Raw genomic sequence first — 11,877 nt, 5'->3', positions numbered from 1 at the left:
GGTCGAGACAGAAAGAATTGTTGGAAGGGAATATTCATGAATGCCAAAAGAGTCCTTTATACACACCGGCTTACATTAGTTGTTGAGTCTGAGGTTAGTGCTGGATTTGAAGGCTATTTCTGTATAATCAACAAAGTGAACCACAACATCTAACCACAACATCTATTGCTGTTATAGTACCGTCTATTGTAATATATTTGATTAACTTCTGACTCAATGTTAATATTTTCTCAAGCCAGCCCTCAGCCTCCCAACCCAGCCCTGAATTTAAGAATATCCTTGCCTTCAGACATGTGAAACAATTAGATAGCATTTAGATGTACAGGTATGGGACCCATTATCCAGAATGCTCGGGACCTGGGGTTTTCCGGATAAAGAGCCTTTCCGTAATGTGGATCTCCTACCTAAAGTCTGCTAAAAACATTTTTTAAACAGGATTGTATTCCCTCCAGGATTAATTATATCTTAGTTGGGATCAAGTACAAGGTACTGTTTTATTATTACAGAGAAAAAGGAAATAATTTTTAAAAAGGTGAATTATTTGATTAAAATTGAGTCTATGGGAGATGGCCTTTCCGTAATTCGGAACTTTCTGGATAATGGGTTTCAGGATAAGGGGTCCGATACCTGTACCATTGTTTAGCTATCTATCTATCTATCTATCTATCTATCATCTATCTATCTATCTATCTATCTATCTATCTTTCATATCTTTCTATATGGGATTTTAAAACAGAAAAGTAAAATACTTTAATTTGCATGATTTAAAGCAGGGGTCCAACCTTTTTTTACCCATGAGCCATAATCAAATGTGGTGCCAAATAAGGGCTGTGATTGGCTATTTGGTAGCCTCTATGTGGACAGGAAGCTTATATGAAGCTCTGCTTGGCAGAACATGCAACTCAAATTTGCCTCCAAGCCAGAAATTCAAAAATAAGTACCTTCTTTGAAGTCACTGTGAGCGACATCTAAGGTTTTGGTGATCAACATGTTGCTGCCAAGTCACTGGTTGGGGATCACTAATTTAAAGTAATAGCTTAACATAGATAGTTAATAGGGGTACAGATATGGTAACAGAAACATTTTTAATGAAAGCTGCCCCAAATTTTTACTGGTTTATACAAAAAAAATGTGCAGAAATGCTGGTGAGAGGGTTAGGATTATGTGGGACTTCAGCACGTGTGAATCAGACAATAAAATCAGGCATGTGGGCAGGGGGGGTAATCAATAATCTGTACATTAGAAAGCAAGATTCCAAGTAGTTCTCCGTTTGTTTCAATGCTGATTGTATCAAACTTGGCACGGTTGTGTAAAAATTTGGCACGGCAAATCGCAGCAAAAAAGGTGCGGTTGCGGCAAAAAAAGACCAGTGACAAAAAAAAAAGACGCGGGCGACAAAAAAATCATGCAACACACGCATTTTGTGGATTTTTAATGAACAGAAGCGGGACCGGTTCACTCATCACTACTCACTACTACTACTACATGCTTTTCAGTTCTTAGGTCTAACCAATTCTTAGCATCCACTAACAGCCGACTATTGTAGGTTGTACAGTTATCTATCGTCTATTTATTATTATTATTATTATTAACATTTATTTATAAAGCGCCAACATATTCCGCAGCGCTGTACAATAAGTGGGTTTCATACATTGGACATACAGAGTAACATATAAAGCAATCAGTAAACGATACAAGAGGTGAAGAGGGCCATGCCCAAAAGAGCTTACAATCTACAAGGAGAAAGGGTTGAGACACAAGGTGTGGGAATGGGCATGACCGGAGTTGTGAGAGGTGTGGCACAGGGTATTGCTAAACTAGATTAGGGTAAGCTTCTCTAAATAAATATGTTTTTAGAGATCTCTTGAAGGCAGAGAGATTGGGAGAAAGTCTGATAGTTTGTGGGAGCGAATTCCAGAAAAGGGGGGCAGCCCTTGCAAAGTCTTGCGAGCATGTGAGGAGGGAATGAGAGAGAAGTTGAGGAGCAGGTCAGTAGAGGAGCATAACAAGCGGGTTGGATGGTACCTAGAGATGAGTTCAGAGATGTAGGGTGGGGCAGAGTTATGAACTGCTTTAAATGTGAGAGTCATTAGTTTGAATTTTATCCTGGATGGTAGGGGAAGCCAGTGCAGGGATTGGCAGAGCGGCATGGCAGAGGAGGAGCGGTTGGAGAGGTGTAGGAGCCTGGCAGCAGTATTCATTATGGACTGGGGAGGGGACAGTCTTTGGAGGGGAAGGCCAATTAATAGGGAGTTACAGTAGTCCAGGCGAGAGATTATAAGAGAGTGAATAAGAATTTTGGCAGCATCTTGGGTGATAAATGATCGTATTTTGGAGATATTTCTTAGGTGAAAGTGACATGATTTGATAAGCGATATAAGGAGTGAAGGACAGGGCAGAATCAAGGATAACCCCAAGGCACCAGGCCTGGGAAGATGGGGTGATGGTAGAATTGTTAACCGTTATGGATACCTCGGGAACAATGTGGGCGTTGGATGGGGGAAAGAGAACCAGTTCAGTCTTAGAGAGGTTTAGTTTAAGGTAACGTTGGGACATCCAAGTGGAGATAGCAGACAGGCAGGAAGAGACGCGAGTTAGAAGCTCTGGGTTGAGATCAGGAGAGGAAAGATAGATCTGAGTATTGTCATCATAGAGGTGGTACTGAAAGCCGAAACAATTGATTAATTTGCCAAGGGAGGAGGTATAGAGAGAAAATAGTAAGGGGCCCAGGATAGAGCCTTGAGGAACCCCGACAGAAAGAGGCAGGGGAGAAGATGATTCCCCATTGTAAGAGACACTGAAGGATCGATCTGAGAGATAAGATGAAAACCAGGATAAGGCAGTGTCACGAAGGCCAAGAGAGCGGAGAGTCTGGAGGAGAAGAGGGTGATCCACAGTGTCAAAAGCAGCCGAGAGATCGAGAAGTATTAGTAGCGAATAGTGTTTTTTGGCTTTAGCCGAAAGGAGGTCATTTGTTAGTCGGATTAGAGCAGTTTCGGTGGAGTGTTGTTGTCTAAAACCAGATTGTAGGGGATCCAGGAGGTTATTGTCAGAGAGTTGTAAGTCAGTCAGTCGGTTGTAAACTAGGCGCTCAAGCAGTTTGGAGATGAAAGGGAGCAGAGAGATAGGTCGGAGGTTAGTAGGATTGGAGGGATCAAGGGAGGGTTTTTTCAGAATAGGGGTTACAAGTGCATGTTTCAGTTGGGAGGGAAAGATTCCAGTAGAGAGCGAGAGATTGAATAGATGAGTTAAGGCTTTGATAAGACAGGGTTATGGCTTTGATAAGATATTTATCTATCTATCATCATAATCTATATGGGACTTTAAAACAGAAAAGTCAAATACTATAATTTGCAGGATTTAAAGCAATAGCTTAACCTAGATGGTTAATAGGGGTACAAATACGGTAACACTGAAAGCTGCCCCAGATGTTTGCTGGTGTAGACTCATACAAACACTTTTATGTGAAAATGGAGATGCAAAAATGCTGGGGAGGGGGGTTAGGATTATATGGGACTTAGTGGACTTGCTGAATATTATGCAGTTTTAGCACGTGTAAGATTATCTTCCCAAAGGTTTTGGGGGTGTTGCTTATGGACTGGTATCTACTAGTAAATTCATGGATGTGCTCGGAGATTCTCTACAAAGTATGCTTTTGTGACCTATATTCCAGGCAATTTTCTAGTAAATTTTTTTGTGATATCTGCAGTGTTGTAGAAATGACAATAAGCGGATGACCAGCTTGTTGTTTCAGCGCTTGACATTTAAATGAGATACATATGCTTCACTGGTTCGCCATATCCCTGGATTAGCTTGCCTGGTAGACTTTGGTAGCTTTATCAAAATATGGAGTTGCTAAGAAAATATTTGTCAACGTTATCTCCCATAGCTTTGTGATTCACACTTGAACTGTTATCTAGGTTATTAGAGTTGTGTATGTGGGAAGTAAAAACATATGAAAACACTCCGGATTCCCAGACACACACACATATACACACACGCACATACACACCCATTCACCCACACAAGAAACCCAGACAACTGCTCCCCTTGCCACTGTGGCACATGCCAAGTAATACTAAAGCTATTAAATTTAAACATAAATGTCCAGCTCTTTTCAATACCACAGAAATCCGCATTACAATATTAAGTACACACCCAAGCAACTCATAATCAATATTTGCAAGGGCCTATTTTTAGCTCTCCATTGGTTCTCTGTGTTCTTGTTGATCTCCTACCAAAATTTTTATTAAATAATAAGTTGATTGGTATCAAAATAACCTCAGTTGTTATTGTTTTCATATAGGTCAGTAGTATCATTCATTATAATATGTATTATATATATATATATATATATATATATATATATATATATACTGAAAAAAGCATATTTTACTATGCATAAAAAAACATTATTAAACAGAACATTAAACAAAACAGTATTCTTGTACTCTTTACATTAATTCCCTCCTCAAATCTAAAGAGTCATCCTGCAGACAGGGTAGGTTTAGTGAACCCCATTCTCCCTTTCCAGTGAAAAGAGGGATCATGAACTCTACACAATGCAATTCCCCCTCTACCAATGTGGTGCATGTGTGCTGGTACAAAACAGAAGGAGCTCTTTCAACAGAGGATTGCGCTAAAAGGAAAAGTTAGACTAAATCATGACCTTTCTCTCCCTCAATTCCTAAGCAGTTAGCAATTACAACAACCCAGGGTCACTAGGCATATACAGGGCAACTGGTGAACCTTCCAGGTCCCACAGGGCTTACTGTATGCACTAAGAAACATAAGTAGGTACATTTATAGCCTAATCATTTCCCAGGCCTCATCTGGCCTTTTTATTGCTAGTCTAAAAATATAACTACATTAATAAAAAATGTATCATGTTATCATTGTATGATGTCATAAGACAGTTACAGTATATTCAGATTAAAGAGAATGCATATTATAATAAGATCCTCTGATCATGGTAATACTGCTTCTCCCCCTCCCACCTCACTAATACTGAAGCAACTGACAGATTTACAAAGGACTGTTATCCAAGTCATGTTTAAGCACCTTAATTATTAACACTAAGAGCACAGTCATATCAATTTTGTCTGCAGAAATCTGAGTTTTTGGTATAATGTAACTACTTACAGTATGAATGGTAGATGGCTGCCAAATCACAATAGTGAAAAGTTGATCCTGATCATCCTTCTACAGGATGAGCCAAAGTATGACTACCTAAAAAATTACACTAAAGAATAGATAAGATAGTCACAACAAAATATAAGAAAAGAGAATAACCTGTTTAAAGAGCAACTAAGGCCCTAAATAAAGAAAGCCCAGTTTTATTAGGGCATGGTGTGCAACATTTCATTTCGAACAGCACATATGTATGTATATTTTTATAATGCTACCTACGTATGCAGTGTTGTACAGCAGAACAAAAACGTAATAGAACACCGGAGTCAAGACAATAATAAATACAATGTACAGTTAAATTAAAGATTGAGTTCTAGACAACTGGATGGGTTACAGTCAAAGTGGGTGGGTAAATTACAGACACAATTAGCAGGATATTAAGTGCTGCTGTGGGTAACACTGCAATATAAGTTCCAGAACTGGATCAGGTGTTATGTGAGTACTACTGAGTTTATTTATTAGTAAAAAATCCAAGTCCGGCTTGGGACTCCCCCACAACAGCATGTCTGAAAACAGTTCTAATGTGTAGCGCTGGTTCCTTCTGAAAGCTCACACTCAGGCACAATGCACTGAGGTGGCTGCCTACACACCAATATGGTTCAAGAATAACATTTTAAATGGCAGAGTAAATTATTTGCTATGTAAACAGTGTAATTTAGAAATAAAAAGTATTCTTTAATCCATTTAAGAGGAATTTCTTTGTTTAATGAGAGGCTGTGTTAAGGACTTCAGTAATGGAGGGGCCTGCACTCTTTTGGATGAGAGGAGAAACATAGTGTGGAGATATGAAAGTTTGGGAGGCCAATTAGTAGTATGTTATAGTAATATTAAATCAATAGGATGAGAGCATGCATTAGCATCTTAGCTGTTACTTGTGAAAGAAAGAGGCGGATTTTGGCAATATTGTGGTGTTAATAACGTCAGAGAAGAAAGAGGAGTTACAAGTGACAAGGTTAATGAGTGTGTCACCAATAACGATAGTAAATGAGTAAGATTGATTCAGTTGATTTATCCAGTTAGAGATTGCTTGGAGGCAGTTAGAAATAGAATGGCGAAGTGGCCTTTGGCTTTGACAGCCTAAGGATTATTTGTAAATCTGCACAATGCAGTGTCAGGAGAGTTTTCAAACCGGAAATCAGATTGCAATGGGTCCAACAGTGTTGAACGTTAGTAATAAGAAGGAACACAATACAATCCAGGATTTTAGAGGATAGTGGTAGAGGGGAGACAGGAGGGTTAATTAGAAAGACAGGACAGGTCAAGCATGCCTTTTTAAGAATCGCATTGACACAGGCCTGAACAGAGTGGGAAGTTTCAGAAGCCAGAGAAGAGTTAAACATGTGAGTAAGAGCTCAGCAGAATAGTGCTTGAGTAGAGAGGGATGGACTCCATTGGGCATCCATTGCATATATACTCTACATCCTGAGTGACATAATTCAGCGTTATACTCTACGACTGGTAAAACTGTGCCATCTTTATTCAAGGTTCTAGATGGCTTTTCAAACACAACATGGTAGAATCATAGTAAACTGAGGCATGCGCAAAAAATGCAGTCTATCAATTGTCCCCAGGCATTCAAAAGATATACAGATAAGTGCAATGGGAAGTACAGCATTTTCCTACACAGAGCTGTTAAATTCTCTGCCTCAGGGATCCTAACACAGTATTATGTTTACCTATATAATTAGAGGTGACTCATTTAAAATGACCGAATCACTAATTACCTCACATACAGCCAAGCTCATACATTTTCTAGCCAGATAAGGGCATTGATTTCCTGTTAAGACTTCCTTCCTTTCTTTCATTTTTCCCTCCTTTCTTTCCAGTATCCACATAGAAAGAAAACTGCATATTAAAATAAAAAGAGGACATGAAAATTACGTATCTATAGACACTGATTATTTTTTACTAAACCCAGATTAATGAAGATTTCAAGCTTTTTTCCTACTGTGATTGTTTTCAGCATGTTTGCATTCCTCGTCTCTGGCCCACGCATAGCTAAGATTCCTGATTGCTTCACTTCTTTCTCCAAAGTGAGAGCGAGCGTGCCAAGTAGACTCGAGCAGAGTCCAGGCAGACCAGACATGATCTGCAAAGCAGCCATACCTTACGCTTTAGCTCACTGTCTGTTGGATTTCTGTGGAAGCCTACCAAATTCAGGCTTTTGTTTTTTGGCAGTCCTTTATGGTTTGATTCCACATGCGTTGGTAATTTTTCTTTCTGCCTCCATCAGAGACTGCACTGTGCTGCTGATACGATTGCTACTTCTGTTCAAAAACAGATCCATATATACAAAAGCACCCTGGACATTAATGCATATACCAGAAGAACTGTATTTCTGTACTGTATTTCCAAGGATGGGAAAACTAATCAGAATATGATTAACTGAACCGTGGGTCAGTTAAGAAGTAAGCTGTTAGGTACGGTATATCTCTTTGGGAGAATGGCACAAGCAGTGATTTTTATATGAATGGCAAGCTCCAAGGGCTGCACAGGGAGCAACTATCAGAAAAATACTGTGTGTGCATCGTATCAAGGGGCAAAATTTAAGGCCTGTTTACCTATTTTTCACCAACTGTTTTATTGCTTAAGTTGGCCATACATGTAACAATTTTTCATTTCTTAACCACCAATTTCAGTGCGATCAGACAAAACTGTCAAGTTATCTTAAGATTACTTTCATCCGACGACAGAAAATTGATTGGGCAGGTTTGAAAATTTTCATTATTAACAATTAAAATTTGTTCATTGTCCAGTTGTTTGCAGAGCCAAGCAGGCAGCTACCATAGTTTTTCCAAGCTTCAACTAGACAATATTGCTTAAAATGGTCATTTTCGTTGATGGACAAAACATACTTTTAAATGATTGTTTTAAGATCAAGCTTGGCTGTAGGACAATGAAAAGATCTTTTAAAAATCTACACGTGTATGACCAGCTTTAGGCTACAGCCATACAGGGCTGATTCTTGGCTTGCAGATAAAAGAATCAGCCTCTGATCTGAGTGATCAGCTCTTGGATGCCTTTTGGTGCCTGAAACAAAGCAACTGCATCGACCCAGGTGAAGGTACACCTGCAGATTTTGGCACTGAAATGCATACGCAAACATTTCAGTGCCAAATTCCAATCCATGTGCCTGCACCCAGGCCAAAACTGTGATTCTCGGCCTTATCCGAGTTTATCCACAAAGCATAGCCCACTGTATTTGAATGCAGTAGCATGGAATGTGTGGCAGATGTGCACTACAGTGTGTACACTCACAAGAGGAATATCAGATGCTCTTAAAAACATCCCCTTTTATTGGTAACCAATTTTATTGTACTACAAGTAGCTTTTTACATAAACAGATGCCAGATAAGATGTACTTGCCATAATACCGATATCCAATAGTTGTATCTGTTGTATCTGTATCTGTTCAAACCCCTTATACTATACTAGGCTTTTTACTTTCCCCTGCAGGTACATTTTTATCACTTTAAATTCCAGGTATTTAAAACGGGTGGAGCTCAAATCAGGCAGGTCATTTGCAATGGTAAAGGCAATTGTCATTCAAGATGTTAGTGAATTTGCCCTTTAAGACCAGTGCTTCCATCTCTCCAAATATTGCAGTTTCCATGAATAGGATTCAAAGTTAGAATAATCTGTCTACTGTGGCATTGAGGAATTTACAGTGAGTTTAGTTAATGTCTTATTGTGGGCAGTTTGTATAGCTGTATCCTGTATTGTTTAAAAGTTGTAGCCCGGGGGCTCACTTTTTCAGAAAAATGAGTAGCACCAGACATACAGTAAATGGAAACATAATCTTAAAGTGGCCATACACGATAAGATCAGCTTGCTTAGCGAGGTTACTTAACAAGTGGATCGTCTCCCTATACCCCCACCTACGGGAGGGCGATATCGGGCTAATTCGGTCGTTTGGCCCTTGGGCCAAACAATCGAATTAGAATGGCAGGTATAGGCGCCATAGGTTCAGGGAACTCATCAATCACCAAATCCAATGGAGAAATCAAACCTGCCTGATCAAGATATGCCCAATGTCAGGCAGGCCCCTCATTCGTGCCCATATCTGGGCAGATAATCTGCCAAATAGGTCTTAAGGACTGATAGCAGCTAGAATCGGCCCACACCTTTAGGCTGTTGCAGAGACCTGTTGTGGTGGGCTCTTATTAAAACGGCCCTAGATCCCACCACATAGAGCTTACAGTTTAACTAGGTGAATAAAATAGACACAAGCTAGAGGACAAAAGTTTGTCTTAATGCCTATTATAGCCAGCTACATCAGATGTTGTGCATGGTTAACTTCTTCTAAATAGCCACCAGAGGCAAGGTTTTCACTTTATGGCAGAAATGGCAGTGTGTTGTTCCAAATGTCTATCTGCTCACTCAGTAACTATAAAAGAGAGCACCACAAATCTAATAATAGAATGCTATCTGAAATTCATTTATAAAGGGAGGCAATCTAACATGTCAAGCCTACCAGATCACACCATGATTAATAACGGTTAGGTATTCCACCTCAGGAATAGGTTAATAAGATAAAGGCCATTCTGCTTAGGAAACAGAGACAGAGAGATTGTATCCTCCTTTGTCTGACACAGGTACTGCATTTAAACTGTGCCACCAGTCCATATTGTGAGCACCAGAGTATTTAGGGAGTGCTAAAACCCCACAATTTAATTGGCTAGCCTGTTATGCATTTTACCTTGCTGATCAAAGTAATGTGGGTGTGACAAGTAAAAAAACAATTGTTATGAGTTTCTGTAAGCATGTTTCTTGTTTGTGAGGAGAACTGAAATAGCGCTAAATAGTACCTACATATTATTCCCCTGCATAAAAGAGATGGTGATAAAAAGAAGCGATCTGATGGTGCAGCCCACCTTGTCCCCACTCATGCTTTTCAGTGTCACATCGCCAGTGCAGAGACTGCAATTGTGCTCATGCACTAGAAGCGTCAGATTCTAATTTAAAAAATCAGAACATTGGCTCATAAAGGTTTGCAGCCCCTGGTAACCCACTCGGCCCTGCCACCTGAGAAAAGATTCTCAATTTGCCTCATGGTATCATCCCTGGTGATGACATCAGGTAACTCCCTGGTGCAGATAATGCATTCATGAAATGCCCAGTAACATTATACTGGAAGCCTATTTGATTAATTTTAATCAAAGCCTCTGACACAGAGAAAGATTATGTGCCTATTTACTGTATGCTTGGTGCTGCTCATTTTTTTTAGAAAAGTGTGCCCCAGGGCTACAACTTTTAAACAATACAGGATACATTCACTATACAAACTGCCCACAATAAGACATTAACTAAAGTTACTATGTAAATTCCTGAAAGCCACAGTACACAGATCATTCAAGCGTTAAATTCCATTCATGGAACCTGCAAAATTTAGAGTGATAGAGGCAGGGGTTTTAAAGGGCAAATCCACAAAGATCTTGAATGACAATTGCCTTTACCATTGCAAATGACCTGTCTGATTTAAACTCTACCCTTTTTAAATAGCTACATTTTAGTGGTAAAAATGTACCTGCAGGGGAAAGTACAAAGTTCTACATATGCACAATATTCACACATATCCCAGAAGCAAATGGGGTTTACGGGATTCCATTATAAAAAAGTAGAAATCTCCAAGTTTCAACTAACTGTGTGACAGATGCTGCCTCACAGCTCCTCCAGATGTTCATGGATGCATTTATTTTACTAAGTTGTATTTTCTGGGGCTAATCTAACTGTTCAAGCAACACCAAAATGATGCCCCAACACAGTGGGGGTTTCAGGGAAGCATGAGTGAAGGGAGCATAGTGGAACTAAACATTAATATGTGTATGCGAAATAGCTATGTTTCCTCCAAGTTCTGTAGTGGGGGGGCATGCAAACATTTTTGCTGTCTATAACACTTAGACGTGTAAACCCTACACTGCACCCCCTAGTTTGTTGCCCATTATATAAACCCTTCATGCCCAATATAAGCACATTAGAATACTGGTTTACTTACTACTACTTACTACTTACTACTTACTATGCCAGGGGAGAGCTAACAACACCTCACACCCACTAAAAACACTGTCAGGCTGAAGGAGATTTATATGGTACATTAAAAAGTCAGATTCCTCTTTCTGCAGTCTTGTGGCTACATGCAAATTCTGACCTAGCAAAGTCCACAAGTATGTAGTACAATGGCAGCACAATCAAAAATGTTTGTTTCAACTGTGAGTAGAGTAATCGTAAATGGGCATATTGGGACACAATCCACTCATTTGTAAAGCCACCTTTATAGTGAAAAGAGTACCGGAGTTAGAGAAGAGGGGGCTTCTGGCCGATAAAGATACGTTCGAACCACAAAACTACATTTTAAAATCTAAGTCGGGAATGGCCAACCTGTAACCCCCCCCCCACATTGTTTTTGAACTACAGCTCTGACTGCTGAGCCAAACTTTTAAAAAAACTCTCATAATGCTGACAGTCACTCTAAAGATGGCATGAGCTGTGACCCAGCAACAGCTGGCTGCTGCAATTTCAACATTTAGAACTACTGTGTTTTAAAACACGGTTCATTAAGTATAAAAAAAGAAATACCACATCCCACACACTAAATACAATTTTACTACAAGCTTTAAAAATAATCAAACACAGGGTGGGAAAACCACAAAATAGTGTCATAGGATAACAGTTGCAACAGGTCACCTA

Source organism: Xenopus tropicalis, chromosome 6 (genome assembly GCF_000004195.4).
Source record: "Xenopus tropicalis strain Nigerian chromosome 6, UCB_Xtro_10.0, whole genome shotgun sequence".
Lineage (NCBI taxonomy): Eukaryota > Metazoa > Chordata > Amphibia > Anura > Pipidae > Xenopus > Xenopus tropicalis.
Note: the sequence above shows the minus strand (reverse complement) of the source record.